The sequence below is a fragment of the Elephas maximus genome, chromosome 13 (genome assembly GCF_024166365.1).
Source record: "Elephas maximus indicus isolate mEleMax1 chromosome 13, mEleMax1 primary haplotype, whole genome shotgun sequence".
NCBI classification, from domain to species: Eukaryota; Metazoa; Chordata; class Mammalia; order Proboscidea; family Elephantidae; genus Elephas; species Elephas maximus.
This window is the reverse complement of record NC_064831.1, coordinates 80,422,436-80,437,067: the sequence shown is the minus strand read 5'-3', so window position 1 is coordinate 80,437,067 and position 14,632 is coordinate 80,422,436. Positions and strand designations below refer to the sequence as shown.

At 52.2% G+C, this 14,632-nt stretch overlaps 1 protein-coding gene across 4 annotated transcripts in view; it reads right to left on the bottom strand.

Annotated features, from left to right (window-relative positions):
- KLHL25 (kelch like family member 25) overlaps positions 1 to 13,812 on the bottom strand; it is a 47,036-nt gene extending 33,224 nt beyond the window's left edge. For 2 of the 4 annotated variants that reach the window (XM_049905911.1, XM_049905910.1), the window contains exon 1: positions 13,623 to 13,811. The gene's annotated coding sequence lies outside the window, so the exon portion shown is untranslated. Of the gene's footprint in view, positions 1 to 13,622 lie in introns of all 4 variants that reach the window. The other 2 variants (XM_049905912.1, XM_049905913.1) reach the window with 2 other exon arrangements.
- Positions 13,813 to 14,632: the final 820 nt, after the last annotated feature.

Below are 14,632 nucleotides of genomic sequence, written 5' to 3'. Positions count from 1 at the left end.
GCTACTGCCATCTTGCACGCCTCTCTGCCTTCGTTCCTGGGCCTCAGGAAAGGAGGGTGCACACGGAGAGGTGCCTCCCTGCCAGGCCCCGTGAAGACTGCTTGCAGCACATGAGGGCGGTAGTTGGGAACACAGGGCAGGCCTGTGCTTACAGCGGGATTTCTCTTAGGCACTGGCCTTCCTCCCTACCTGGACAACAGAAGCTTTGGTCTGCCAGCACTGCCACCTCCAAGCTGTGAGGCCTGTGTCTAGTACTCAAATTCTTGGTGCTTCAGTTCCCTCATTTGTAAAATGGGCATGAAAATAAGCACACCAACCTCATAAGATTGCTGTGGGGATGAAATGGGGGAAACAGATGTAGGGAGCTGGGCATGGGGCCCGATACTCAGTCCCATGTTTCTGGGGGCTCCGGGAATTACAGCTGTTCTCAAACCACTTGGTTTCAGGATCTTTTCACCATCTTAAAAATGACCGAGGACCTACAGAGCCTCTGTTCATGTGGTTTTGCCTACTGGTATTTACCATATTGGAAACCGAAACTGAGAAAAAAATATATTTTGTGTCATTGTGTTCCACTGAGTTGATTCCGACTCATAGGACCCTACCGGGCAGAGCAGAACTGCCCTACAGGGTTTCCTAGGCTACAGTCTTTACAGGAGCAGATCGCCACATCTTTCTCCCTTGACTGGTGGGTTTGAACCACTGACCTTTCAGTTCACACCTGAGTGCTTAACCATTCTGCCACTAAACCAAAAAACCAAATCCATTGCCGCAGAGTTGATTCCGACTCACAGCGACCCGACAGGACAGGGTAGAACTGCCCCATAGAGTTTCCGAGGAGCATCTGGTGGATTTGAACTGCCGACCTTTTGGTTAGCAGCCATAGCTCTTAACCACTATCACCAGGGTTTCCACTCTGCCACTAAAAAAAACAAAAAAAAAAATTTTTTTTGGCTCCTTAAAATATATATTAGTTCATTTACAAATAACAAGAAAATAAATTAAAATAACAAGACTAAACCGATTATATGCAATCTGTTGTGAGGTGTTGTTCTGACGGAAGAATCTGAAGGAAGCCCAGCCTCACAGAGATACGTGGTGGGCAAAGGAAAAGGAAGGAGATTTTCACAGCCTTTTCGGATCACGGTGGATATTCTTTAATACTACACCAAGGCTTGACAAGCGTTAGTTTCACAAAGGTTAGCTGCAATTGGAACCGGTATTGCTAAACTTTGAGTACCGTGTCAGATTACGACCCACTGCTCTGCCTCGCGCTTTGAACGGACTGCTGACCTACACATGGTTTTAGAGCATTGTGCGTTGGTCATTTTGGAAAATAGCAGTTCACTGAGTTATGCACCCAGGAGAGGGAATGAGAATTTAAAAAAGCAATGTCTTAGTAACAAGGGTGGATTAACCAGTGAGCAAGGTATGCATGGACTTACAGTGAGCAAGGTACGCATGCACTTAATTGTGCTTGCTTACTAATCTGTAGTGCACAATTTCACATGGGCTTCACCATATCTTCGATGTGGTGAAAAACAGGTGAAATTGTGTACTACGGATTAGTAAGTAAGCACAAGTAAGCCCGTGCGTACCTTGCTTATTGGTTAATCCGCCCCTGCTTGGTACTATCATGAAATGCGACAGGGGTGGTTCAGTGGTAACGTTCTCACCTTCCGTGAGGAGGCCTGGGTTCGATTCTCAGCCATTTCACCTCACACGCAGCCACCACCTGTCTGTCAGTGGGGGCCTGCGTGTTGCTATGATGCTGAACAGGTTTCGGTGGAGCTTCCAGACTAAGAGAGGCCTGGCAATCTACTTCCAAAAACTAGCCAGTGAAACCCTGCGGATCACTAAGGTCTGACTGGCACCCAATCGCAGGGATGGTGCAGGACTGGACAGCGTTTCATTCCATTGTGCATAGGATTACCAAGAATTGAGGCCAACTTAACGGCAGCTAACAACAACATTATCATAAAAACAGTTCTGAACCATGAAAGGGTCTCAGGGACCCCCACGGCACACACTGAGAACACTGGGTTAGCAGAACTTCTTTATCCTCCAGGTTAACCATGCTTTTTATGAACTTGGAGAAAAAGAAACTTCTATAGGAAGTGTGAGACATACAGCCAGAATGCTATTGAAACAAGGATGGCAAGACTTCATTTCACGTACTTTGGACATGTTATTAGAAGGGACCAATCCCCGGAGAAGGACATCATGCTTGGTAGAGGGTCAGCAAAAAGGAGACCCTCAGCAAGATGGACTGACACAGGAGCTCCAACGATGGGCTCAAACACAGCAACAATTGTGAAGAAGGCACAGGACCGGGTAGTGTTTCACTCTGTTGTACGCAGGTTTGCTATGAGTCAGAAACGATTCAATGGCACCTAACAACAACAAGATAGAAAGTGTGGGGCTGGTGAGAATGGAGCCGACTGTGCCCTGGGGTCTCTGTCCCCTTTGTCAGTTTGCACTAAAGGCAGTCACAGGGGCCTGCTGTCACCAGCACCCTCTAACCCTCGGCTGCTGTAGCCTCTCCACCTCCCAAGAGGCTTTCCTCTGATAACGTGGCCCTACCCTGCTCCTCCCCGTCATTACTAGATGTCATCCTCTCACCCCCAGGACCACCTCATTCTCAAAATAACAGACCACGGTGGTTTGCAGAGGGGATGGTCTCCCACAGCAAAGTGCAGGGAAGCAGATGGGCGCTGTACTTGGGCTTCACAGCTGATAATTCTTGGTCTCTTGAAATTACATATGCATGCATATTTATAGTTAAATACATGGTGTCCACAAATAGCCACTCATTCATATATACATTCTTAACATCTCATCAGACACCCAGTTCCTTAAATCAGCCTCTGCAAGTCCCTTGCCTCAGTGTCTTCTTTCCTGGTCCTACCACCAGAGACATGGTGAGGGCCTTACCACTGCAGGCGGGGTTAATACCGGGCCCCTGACCCCAGTCTCTCCCCACTACCATCAGTCAGCGCCAAAGGCTTAGCTTGGATCACCATCTCTCCTGCTCAAAAGCCTTCAACAAGTCTTTGACATCCAAACCTTGTTCAGTCTGTTCTCGCCTTTCCGGCTCACCACCCACTACCCATCACAGTCCCTCCCCTCCTCTCACCTGGGCTTACTGGTCTCCCCTCCTCCCTCCATAATCCCTCTAATTTAATGACCCCACTCTCCTCTGGACTCTACATTTGTCTGGCACATAGTGGACCTTGTACATAATAGATGCTCAAACAAGTGATGCAACGGGTAATTTCTGAGTGCTTACTATGTGTCAAGGAGTCCCCAGGTAGGGCAAATGGTTATGTGATTGGCTACTAACTCAAAGAGTGGAAGTTTGAGTCCACACATAGACCTCAGAAGAAAGTCCTGGCTATCTGCTTCCAAAAGGTCACAGCCATTGAAAACCGAATGAAGCAGTTCTACTCTGTAACACATGGGATCGCCATGAATCAGAATCGACTTGACTGCAACTGGTGTTTGGCTTTTACTACGAGTCAGGCTATGCATAAAGGGTATGGTAGCAAGTAACTAACAAAGATGTCTGTCTCACCTCCTGGAATTAATCGTTTGTTTCTTTCACGACGTTTCTCCCATTGCCGTCTATCATTATTTTCTCCTTTAGGACACTTCGCACTGTGCCCTAATCTGTATTTCAGCTCCTCAAGAAGAGTATTCTGTGTTACTTTGCTGCCTAGAATACGCTAGATGCTCAATAAAATACGGCTGAACGGGCAATGGATTAACTGCAATGACCACTGAAATAAGAATGAGGATGGACCAGAGATCCCTTAAACACGGGTGAGAAGTCCCGAGTGTTCGCTGAATTAATTGCTGTATGAACAACTGTTTTATATTTAAATATTTTAAATGCAGATGGGAAAGAGCAACCCTCAGCCCTGTCCTGGACGGGGTTCCGTAAATCACACAACCCAAATTGGAGGTGCTAACCTCAAGCAATGTAACAGGGTAGTTAGATGCTATGGTCTCAAATCCCAAGACCGTCGTTTCGTCCTGTATGGCTGGACCAAGATGCTTAAATTCTATGAGCCTCAGCTTCCTAATCTGGAAAATGGGGGTTTGAAATAAATGCCCCTACCTCAAAGTACTGGCCTATTCATCTCTATCCCTGGCACCTAGCAGAGTGGGTAGCATATAGTAGGTTCTCAATGCTTCACTTAACAGCATTTAAACTTCCTGGTAGTGAGGACCAGCCAGGGCTCACTGTTCTCCAAGATGATTTCATGGACAGCCCGCAATGAGGTGCCTGGGTACGATTATCTAGGCCAAACCCAGTAAGGGCTTCTCTTTGCCTAGAGGAAAACTCCAGCCACTGGAAATGGTTCAGAGGAAGCCACCCAGCAGTCGGAATGGGTGCAAGTCCCTGTGCGAATGTGTCCCGAGCGCTGAGTGCTCCCACCCCAGCCTGCAGCAGCAGCGGCCTCCCAGGACATAGCTGGCCAGCCAAACCCTGACATTTTTGCTTGTAATTGTACCTTCCAGCAAAAAGTCCTGGTTGGAGTGGTAAAAATAGCTGCCACAACTTCCTGCAACACAGATACGCCAGTGGACCCCAGTGCCTGAATGGAAGCCTGGCGATTCAGTTTGCGCTAAGTCGGTGAGCCAGCTGCCCTTAGGCTTTGCTCAGGATGGCTGTGGGGCAGGGGCCCAGCCTAGGCAGCCCACTCACGCCCCCTCTAAATCAGCCGCAGAGTTGGACGCTTTCCTCTCTGCCTTCATGAAAAATCCTGACTTTCAGAATCAGGAGGCCCCTGACTAACGCAAACACCTGCCTTCCCTGCTCCAGGCTCAGTCAGTGCAGAAGCGCAAAAGCAGGACTCCCTACCAGAGCCCTGGGGAGCGGGGGGGGGGGGGGTCTCCCTCCCACCCCCACCTTTGTCTGCCACCCACTGGTCCATGACACCTCCCAGGCTCTCCTAACCAGGCCAGGCTGGTCAGATAATAGGAGCCTCCTCTGGTGCTTAGGCCAGCGTCATCCCCAGGACAGCAGGGGAATCGCAGCCAAACCTGGAAGCTTCTTTTCCAGGGGAGGGGGAGAGCAGAGCTCACCTGGAGAGTGACAAGGGAGCCTGGCGAAACCAGGCCACCAGCTTCTCTCACAGGGCCTGGTGCCACCTGGGACCACTCGGCCTGATTATTCCCAGGCCCAGAGATCCCGTCTTCTCATTTCCCCACACCCGCTACCACCTACTCCAGGCGTATGGTCACCTACTCCCTGGGTGTACTGCCACCTACTCCAGGTTCATGGTGACCTACCCCTCAGGTGTACTGCCACCTACTCCAGGGGTATGGTCACCTGTCACCTGCTCCCCAAGTGTACTGTTACCTATTCCAGGTGTATGGTGACAATTCCCCAAGTGTACCGCCACCTACTCTAGCGGTACAGTGATCTACTCCCTGGATGTAGTGCCACCTATCCAGGGGTATGGTCACCTACTCCTTAGGTGTAACTGCCACCTACTCCTGTGGTATTGGTCACCTACTTCCCGGGTGTATTGCCACCTACTCCAGGTGTATGGTCACCTACTCCCGGGGTGTACTGTCACCTACCTATTCTAGGGGTATGGTCACCTACTCCCCGGGTATACCGCCACCTATCCAGGTGTATTGTCACCCACTTCCTGGGTGTACCATCAGTCTCCACAGCTCTCCCCGCCTCTTTCTCCAAATCAAGTACAAGGACCCACTTAGTAAATTTTCAGTCTGTATGGAAGCTCCCTACTAGCAGAGGCCCCCACAATAATAAACATGGACAGTCACAAGGTTCTTGGAGCCCAGCCTTTGGCCTCTACCCACAGGTAAACAGGGCTCCATCTGTGATGGCTAATGCCCCTCTCTGCACCTTTCTTTATGGACCAGCTGGAGAGCTCACTCCACCCTCCTGTGCTCATTTCTTTCTTCCTGCAGGAAGGACAGGAGAAGCCCATGACTCGGCCAGTCCTCTGAGAGGAGCACTCAGCCCTCTTAGGTTGGTGAGGCCCTTTACATCCCAAGGGTCACCAGGTGGATGCCTCCTGCATGAAGCCCCTCCACTTCACAGAGGCCAAGTCACCCCGACCCCTTCCCTGGACACGCTGGCTGTTTAGAAGCACTCTGATTCACTTGAATATCCTGGGCTTCAGATAGTTTTCTTTCCCTGGTAAAAACAATGCCTCCTGATGTTTGCAGAGCTTTTCAGCATAAAACAAACTTTGAGGAATGCTTTCTCATACATAACGCACAGCAGCCTGGAGGAAGGCCGGGTGGGGAATAAAGGGCCTCAATTCACAGATGGTGAGAACACAGGTGCTCAGTACTCAGCCGAGGTCAGGAGACCAGCAAAAGGCAGAACCAAGGCTCACTAAACCTTGATTTGTTCTTCTGGAAAAACACATGTAGGTAAGAATTCAAAAGAGGAAACCCAAATAAACTAGAAACTTTTTTTTAAAAGGAATAACGAGATTATTTTTTATTTATTACGTCTGCTAAAACAGAAAATCAAACCAAACCAGCTGCCATCAAGTTGATTTGGACCCATGGCAACCCTGCATGAGAGTCACAGTAGAACTGTGCTCCACAGGGTTTTTAGTGGCCAATTTTGCTTTGTCTCCAATAAACCACCAGTTACCATCGGGTCGACTCCAACTCCTGGTGACCCATGCGTGTCAGAGCAGAACTGTGCTCCATAAGCTTTTCAGGGGCCGAGTTTCTAGAAGTAAATCACCAGGCCTTTCTTCCCAGGAGCCTCTAGGTGGGTTTGAGCTGCCAACCTTGCAGTGAGTAGCCAAGTGCTTGTGCCTCCATAGACTACTGAAACTGAAAATGTGGATAATATCAACTGGGGGTGAGGATGTGGGGAAACAGGCCTCCAGATCCATCTGGGAGAGAAAACTGATTAAGTCTTTGCAAAATGCATTTGGCTTTAACAATGAAAAAGTGAGATGACCACGCCTGCACATAAAGACATGTGACTGAGGGTGTTCAAGGCTTTACTGATCATATCAGGAAAAATCAGACATAACCCCAAAATCTCTCATTAGGAAGACAGAAAAATGAAAAAAGTTTGGCTGCACTACAGAATATTATGTAGCTGTGAAAACGGAACTAAGTGAGAAGAAGTTGTAGAGTGCTGAGTACGATCTAAATTGCTAAAAACAAAAGCTGTATGTGAAAAGGAGGACTACAAGGGTATGCGGAGTCCTTGGGTAGCAAAAACAGTCAACCTGCTTGGCTGTTAACCAAAAGGCTGGAGGCTCAAGTCCACCCAGAAGCACCTTGGAAGAAAAGTCTGGTGGTTGACTTCCAAAAAATCAGCCACTGAAAATCCTATGGAGCTCAGTTCTACTCTGACACACATGGGGTCGCTACAAGTTGGGGTCGACTGGACAGTCACTGGTTAGAAGAATACAAACCATTCACAGAGATAGCAACGAAGGCAAGGGTAGGGGACGAGGACTTTCATACTGTACCCCCATTTTTGTCTATATTGCTTGTGTACAAAGGGAATGTATTGATGTTACTTAAACAATAAACAAAACAATCACTTTGAAGGAAAGTACTTTTCTTCATCCTCCTATCCATCAAAAGCTTACAGAATGTAAAGGCCATGGCCTGTCTCTGGGCCTCATCTGACACCAGTCCCCCAGCAGCCCAGGACATCCCAGCCTTTACATGTGCTCTGCCCCTGCCTGCTGTGCTCATGTCTTTCCCTGGCTGCCTCTTGCTGGTCTTGCAGGTCTCTGATCCAATGTCACTAACCCGGAGAGACCTTCTTTGACCTCCCTGTCTGAGCGGATTCTCCTCACCTTAACCTCCCCTCCAGCCCTCTCCGTCCACTTCCTTCCCAGCCCTTGTCACAGCTGCATTTATCCTGTATTTGGTGTCTGCCTCCCCAGCTGAGCGGGGCTTAGGAATGGCAAGGACCTTGCCTTGTTCTCTGCAGCGTCCCAGTGCCGGCCATACAGGACGTGGCAAAAAAGATTCACGGCCACCTTTAGAATGAGGCAGGCTTTAACAAGAGTCTGGTCCTCAGCTCTCCAAAGAGGAAACTGAGACAGGCTCTCTCCAGGCATGCCACTCATACCCTAACGCTGTGTCATAACCACCTGACTTCCGCCTGCCTCCTGCTCCAGGTGATGGGATCCTGAATAGGGATTCTCTTTGAACTTGACTTTCACTGGTTTCTAGTCCAGGGCATGAGTCATACCAGTAATCAGTTGCTGTCACGTTGACTCCAACTCATGGTAACCCCATGTGTGTCACGGTAGAACTGTGCTCCACAGGGTTTTCAACGGCTGATTTTTTGGAAGTAGATTGCCGACCTTTCTTCTGAGGTGCAGCTGGGTGGGTTCAAACTGCCAGCCTTTCAGTTGTCAAGTGCTTCATCGTCTGAGCCACCCAGGACTCCCACACAGAAGCCATACAGAAGGTGCTCAATAAAAAAAAAAATGCTTATTGCATGAATGGAGTGTACACTTCTCTCCCTCAGCTTTCCAAGGCCAAGACAACTGAGGCATTAAAAGGCTAAGGGACTTGCCGCCCAAGGTCTCATGAGCCCAGCTGGGAGGCAGCAAACCTTGACCTCTGGAGGGAAGCACCAGAGCTTTCTAGAAAAAGGGCTCCTCCACCTCTGGCCCTCACTCTACCCAGACATGTGGGCCTGGCCAGCTGCAGACCTGACAGACAGCATGCCCTGGGGTTTGGACCAGCAAAGCTTCTCTGATCTTAATTAGGAAATTAATTCCATTCAGCCTGGATTGATCTGTGGTTACCCTCTCCTCATGGGCCCAAAGGGAGTGGGCAGGAAAAAGCAAGGCTTTTTCTTTCTATTCCATCCATGCATCCTACTCCTGATGACAGTGACAGCTGAAGGCATCTTGCTGGCAGAGGTGGGTGGGGAGTGACATGGTTTCGGTCACTTGGACAGAAGTCCCTGGGGAACACGGTTCTCGGTGGCAGCCCCAGTTCTCACAAAGCTTTGCTTACCGCCCCCACTCAGGGAGGAGTCATTCAACTGGTCTTGCAGGCACCGCCTGGCAAAGCCTGGAGAACAGGAGGCAGGAAGCCTTACCACCTCCCACCTCCTGTCCACCTGGCTCCCTCCTGATCTCTCCAGTTCCTCTGAGCTCTTGGATCGTCTCTCCTAGGTGGTGGCCCCGGGCTCTGTGCCCAGGGGACACTCATAGGCTAGGTCCCACCCCCCATCTGTTCTGGAGGGTGGGGGTTACTCTCATGCTCCCACATCTGCTGCCCAGCAAGACCTTGGGAAATGAGTCACCCACACGTCACCTTCCTTCGAGCCCATGCCTGCTCCCCTAGGTGCTGTCTGTTTCTTCTCTGACCCTGTTATCTGGCTTCTCCAGCCCCCCCCACCTCCACAGACACACCCAGTGCTTGCAGGCCAGCACGGGGGGAGTCCTTTACACCTGGGCCCCAAACAGCGAGGCAGCAGGCAGAGGCAGGGAACTAAGGAAGGGAGCCTCGAGGGAGGAGAGCAAGTCCCTCTGGTTACTGGGGAAGTCGGGCTTAGTCTCCACCCACTGAGAAAGGAAAGGAAACTGGGAACCTGCCTACTGGCTCCTCTCACGTCACAGGTGGAAACCCTGCAGCCCACAGAGAAAAGCGACTTGCCCAAAGTCCCATAACACATCAGAGGTACAGCTAGAACTAGAACCTAGACCCCTGCTCACGTGGCCCCTCTGAGCTCTAAGGGACTACCTCTCAAACTCCTCTTGCCCAGAAGAGCTAAGCAAGTAAATCGAGCTTTATAAAACCGCTTAACATCAGTGCTTGCAAGACCCTTTGAGATTTTACAGCAAAACGTTTAACGGAAGCGTAATACAGAAAAGCATCCACCCATTTTACAGAAGAGGTCCCTAGAGGCTGGGAGACCCGCACGAAGTCCCACAGCTGGGCACGGGCAGAGCAGAGCGAGAACTCCAGGCCCCAAAATCCCACTTAAGTGCTCTTCCTGCCAATAGTTTCCAGGTCCAAGGGTTCCAACTGTGGGATGGTGAAGAGCTGGAGCTGGCCTCTGGCCTTGGTCACGTTGAAACAAGTGGTGGCTCAGGCCACCTCCTTCAACCTCTGCAGCCAACCCTGGGGTACAGGGAGACCACTGTGGGGGGAAAGAATGGCTGCAAAGATTTTTATGTCTTTGCAGAAGATAAGGTACCATTTCCCAACTAGTCTGCATTTCTGGTGCCACCAAGTTGGCACTTTTAAGAACAGGACAATGAGCCACGTGTGCCTGCCTTTCATTATCCAGACGGCACTGAGATGGGGCGGCTTGGAAGGAAAGGTTTAGGAATGAGAAAGAACCGTGTCTGGTGTGAGAGGGAGGGGGTGGGAATGGGTGAAGTGGCTGGGGACCCAGGAGACGCTGCAGGTTGGCTCAGAGCAACTGGTGTCTCTGACTACCATCCCACGCAGAGAAGACAGGACGAAGAGAAAGGCATCCCTGGCTTGCACCAATGCCCACTCCGTTAGACACTGTTCTAGGGGCTTCTACATGGTATTACGCTTCATTTTCACAATAAACCTTGGAAAAGGCCAAAGAGGCTCAGTTAGGTTAATTAACTTAATCACAGAAACACAGCCAAGATTTAAACCCAAGTCTGGTTCCAGAGCCCATGCCCTGTCCACTGACCTTGTATTAAAGGGACTTCCAGTGGAGCCCCATCCCACAATACCCTCTCCCCTATTTCTAACAGTTCCGAGGACTCTGGGTGTGGCAGTCTGGCAAGGCAATGGTCTGAAGCTGACTGGTTTCAGAACAGTCCTGCTCAGGGGGTGAGGTGTTCCAAGAGCGGGGCTGACCTCCATCACTGGGACAGATACAGATGGACCAGGGGAAAACCCTGCTGCATGCTGTGACTAAAGGCTGTGGATGCATGAGTGCCCCCACCCCCAGCGGGTCCCAGCTGGGAAAACACTTCAATAGCCCTGGTTGGCTCAGGCAATTCAATTATGAAATTTATCACGTTAGATGAAAACCAGCATCTCAATTAGCCAATTCATTTTGTGTCTGGCCACTCTGTTTTCTCATGCCAGCTCTGCTCTCCACTCTAGCCAGGCTACACCCTCACTGCAGGTTGTACAGAGCGACTAGGGGCTTAGGCCATGGTGGGCAGGGTCTTCCAGGACCCCCCTAAGCAAGGAGGCTGCATCCAGAAGCATCTAGCTGCCCATGGACACCACTGTCTGCGGAGTCTCCAGGCGGAGCCACCCACAGCCATGAACCTTTCCAAAGCCTCCCACCTGCTTCTCCCCGACCTGAACCTAAGTCTGCCTTGAGCCGGCAATGAGTTGGCCTCTGCCTTCTTGAAGAGGTGGGGATGGGTGGTAGGAGCAAACGCACACAGCCTGGAATCTGGAGAGGCTGTGGCATGCCTTCCCAGGAAGCCTTCACTGTTGTGCCCCTCCTCTGTGCCCCGGCAGTGTTCCTGGGGCACGTTGCCTGCCACACCGTGGCAGGGCCTTCATCCACATGCCAGTCTAGAAGCTCCCTGAAGAAGGGTCCCCAGCACCTAACCCAAGGCCTGGAACACAGCATGCGTCCCATCTAGTCTGTTCAAACAATGAATGATTAAAACGCCTAACGAATGAAATGAATGACCAAGCCATCCACTTGGTACAGCTCTACTTCACGGGCCCCCCTCAGTGATAGATGGGAAAACCAAGCCTGCTTTCATTGCAAACCACACAGTCCCGGTAGTGGGTAGTTTCTTTCTCCTTTCTTCCTGCTCTTCTCTGCCCACACCAAATGCCCACAGGTTTCAGATGCATTAAGGCGCACTAGGCTGCAGGAGCTGCCTCCAAAGTAGAGTGTGCAACTTGCCCACAGCTCCTCTCTCGGCACCATAAACATAAATCTGGCTGCAGCCCGAGACTCAGGATGAAGGTTTCTTCCATTTCTCTCTACCTTCCTTTTAACCTCCCTGGAGTCACTTCCTGACAAGCGTAATGACTCAAGGCGGGCCGGGGAACAGACTGGCTCCATCAGCCTCCACAGGCACCGCTGAGGTTCAAGGCCCCTGTCTCCGAAGGGCACCAAATCTGGCCCCAGGTGGGGTCAACCTTGCGTCCTACTCCAACCAAGTCCCCAAATGCAGGTCTCCAACAACAGCCGCCCGTTCCCAACACACAGACCAGGTCCCACTGAGAACCAGTTCCATCTATGAGTGGGGAGTTTGAGGCCCAGGGTCCCAAAGAGCCTGACCCCATGCCACAGTCCCCAGAGTCTGGTCCGTGAAAAGATACGGGGTTCCTGCCTCCTCTCGTAGCGCCATGGGTAATTTCCCTCCCTGACAGGGCCCGTCACACCGCCAGAGTGAAAGCAAAAGGCCAGGCACCTGGCGCTCTGCCCTGACTCACCAGGGAGGGCCAGAGCCCAGCGAGCCTTCCCCAGGGACAAAGCAAGGGGACCCAGCAGGACTCCAGAGAGCCAGATTAAACCTGCAGGGCCTGGGTCAGCAGCCATCCCCTATCCCTTTGGTGAGATCTCTATATAAATTGTTCTTTGTTCAAAGATGGTGTGAAAGAACTTCACGGGTTTTGAAGCAACAACACAAAAAAATAGGTGGAGCCCCTGGGGGTAGGGGTGGGGAGGCAAAATTCCCTAAATGAAAAGCACCTAAAGCAACTATGAAGAAGTAAAGAGGGTGGGGGGGGGAACTCCGAGATGCAGTGAGGTCCTGGGAGCCACCGCAAAGATGGGTGTGTGGGTGGCGGTGGGGAGAACCAGGCTGGAGGAGACTAGCTCTGGACTGGCCAGGTTGGCGGCCACCCAGGTGGGCAGGTGGGTGTGACTTCAGGAGTGTGACCCTTTCTCTGCAGCTCTCACAGGAACGAGGTGTCCTGCCAGGCGACAAGTAAACGGCCCGGGTGAAAGGGGAGGTGGTCAATTCCGCCCGCGAGAGGCGGCTGGCCCTTAGCTACCCCGCCGGGCTCCGGGCCGGCTCCTGCAGACGACATTTCCCTGGTTAAACCCCTCCGCGTTCGCTTTGCACAAGGCCGTCAGCTCTGGGTGCCGTGGACTTCGTTCCGCCAGGGCGCAAAGCCGGCGGTCACATTCTCCGAGACAAGCAGCCTCCTCTTTCCAGGATCAATAGTAATTTTTTGAATAGAGAGTCCGCGGACTCAATGAATCAACCACTCCCAGGGGAAGGAGCTGCGGCTCCCGCGCGCAACATCTATTTACAAAACGATTCGTCCCCTCGCCCAGAGCGCACAGCAAATACCCTCACCGGTCCCCAGGTGAGGGCGAGACGGGATGAGCCGGCAGAGGGGGTGCTCACCTCAGCTCCCCATTGTCCCTGACCCAGCACCCCCAATCCCCGCGGCGGCTAGCGCGCCTCGGAGCTGCGCTGCGCTCTTCCTGGGACACGCGGCCCCGCGGAGGCTCGCTCTGCCGGGGCTTCCAGGGCGGCACGCGTAGGGGGCCGGCGCCCCGCCGCCTCGCAGGGGAGCGACAAGTCCCCAGCGCCGGCGGCCGGGAAGGGGCTCTGGGCGCCCAGCCCTCGGCAGAGCCAGCGCCGGGCGCCGGGAAGCCGGATCCGCCGCGAGGACGGCGCCCCCAGGCGCCCAGGCCGGCTACTCACCACTCGGGACGCTGCCGGCCGCTGCGCTCCCAGCCCCAGGCCGCCGCCGCGCTCAGAAGCCCACGCCGCCCTCGTGAGGCTCCGGAGCCCTCGCCGCCGCCGCCGCCGCTCACCTTCCCCGACTCGCCCCAGCGCCGAGCGCACTCCGGCTGCGAGACGGCTGAAGCGCCGCCAACAAACTAGTTTCTCCGGCCTTCCCGCTCCGCCTCCCGGGCCGAAGCGCAGCAACCAATCAGACGCGGCGCCTCTGTGACGGATGGGCGACCGAACCCGTAGTTCAGTGCAGAGGAGGGGAAAGGGGCGGGCACCCAGGCCGCGCCAGTCCCGCGAGGGGCGGGGCAGGGAGAGGAAAAGGCTTCGGCCTGATTCTTAAAGGGACAGGTGCCTGCCCGGCCGAGGGCCGAAGTTTGGTAACAAAACGCGACGGTGAGCCAGAGCTTTCTGAAGGAGGGAGATTTGTAGGTTGCGTGTACCTTTTTCTCCTACCTCCAGATTACAGGCGTTTTTGGTCTCACTGCACCCTGCCGAGCCACATTCTTAATTCTCCTAAACCCTTTCTTTTACTCCTGCCTTATTTCAATGTGTTTGAGATATTCTGCAGCCACCAAGTCTCATCTCTATTTGGGTCTGTATTTTTTAAGGTATCTCAGCTCTCCTACTTGTATCATTTCCTTCGAAGCTCCTTTTAGAAGCCAGCCTTCAAACATTCATTCATTCATCTATTTATTCATCCCAGAAAAGTTTACTGGAGGTCTGCAATGTGCTAGTCTCAGAGGGGCAGAAAGACCTGTAATTCCTCGTCCTTGCCTTCTAGGATTGTATCCCATCCCACCACCTAAATTTCCTGTGTATCCAGTTTCTTCGTCTGACAGGTAAGTGACAGGAAAAAATTCCTCATAGGACAATTTGGAGTCTTAAAAAAAGACAAAATTCCTGAGACAAAAGAAGTGCACGAGAGATGTGCTTTTTCTTTTCCCTCCCACTGGAGAAAGATAATTCAAATAGGTACT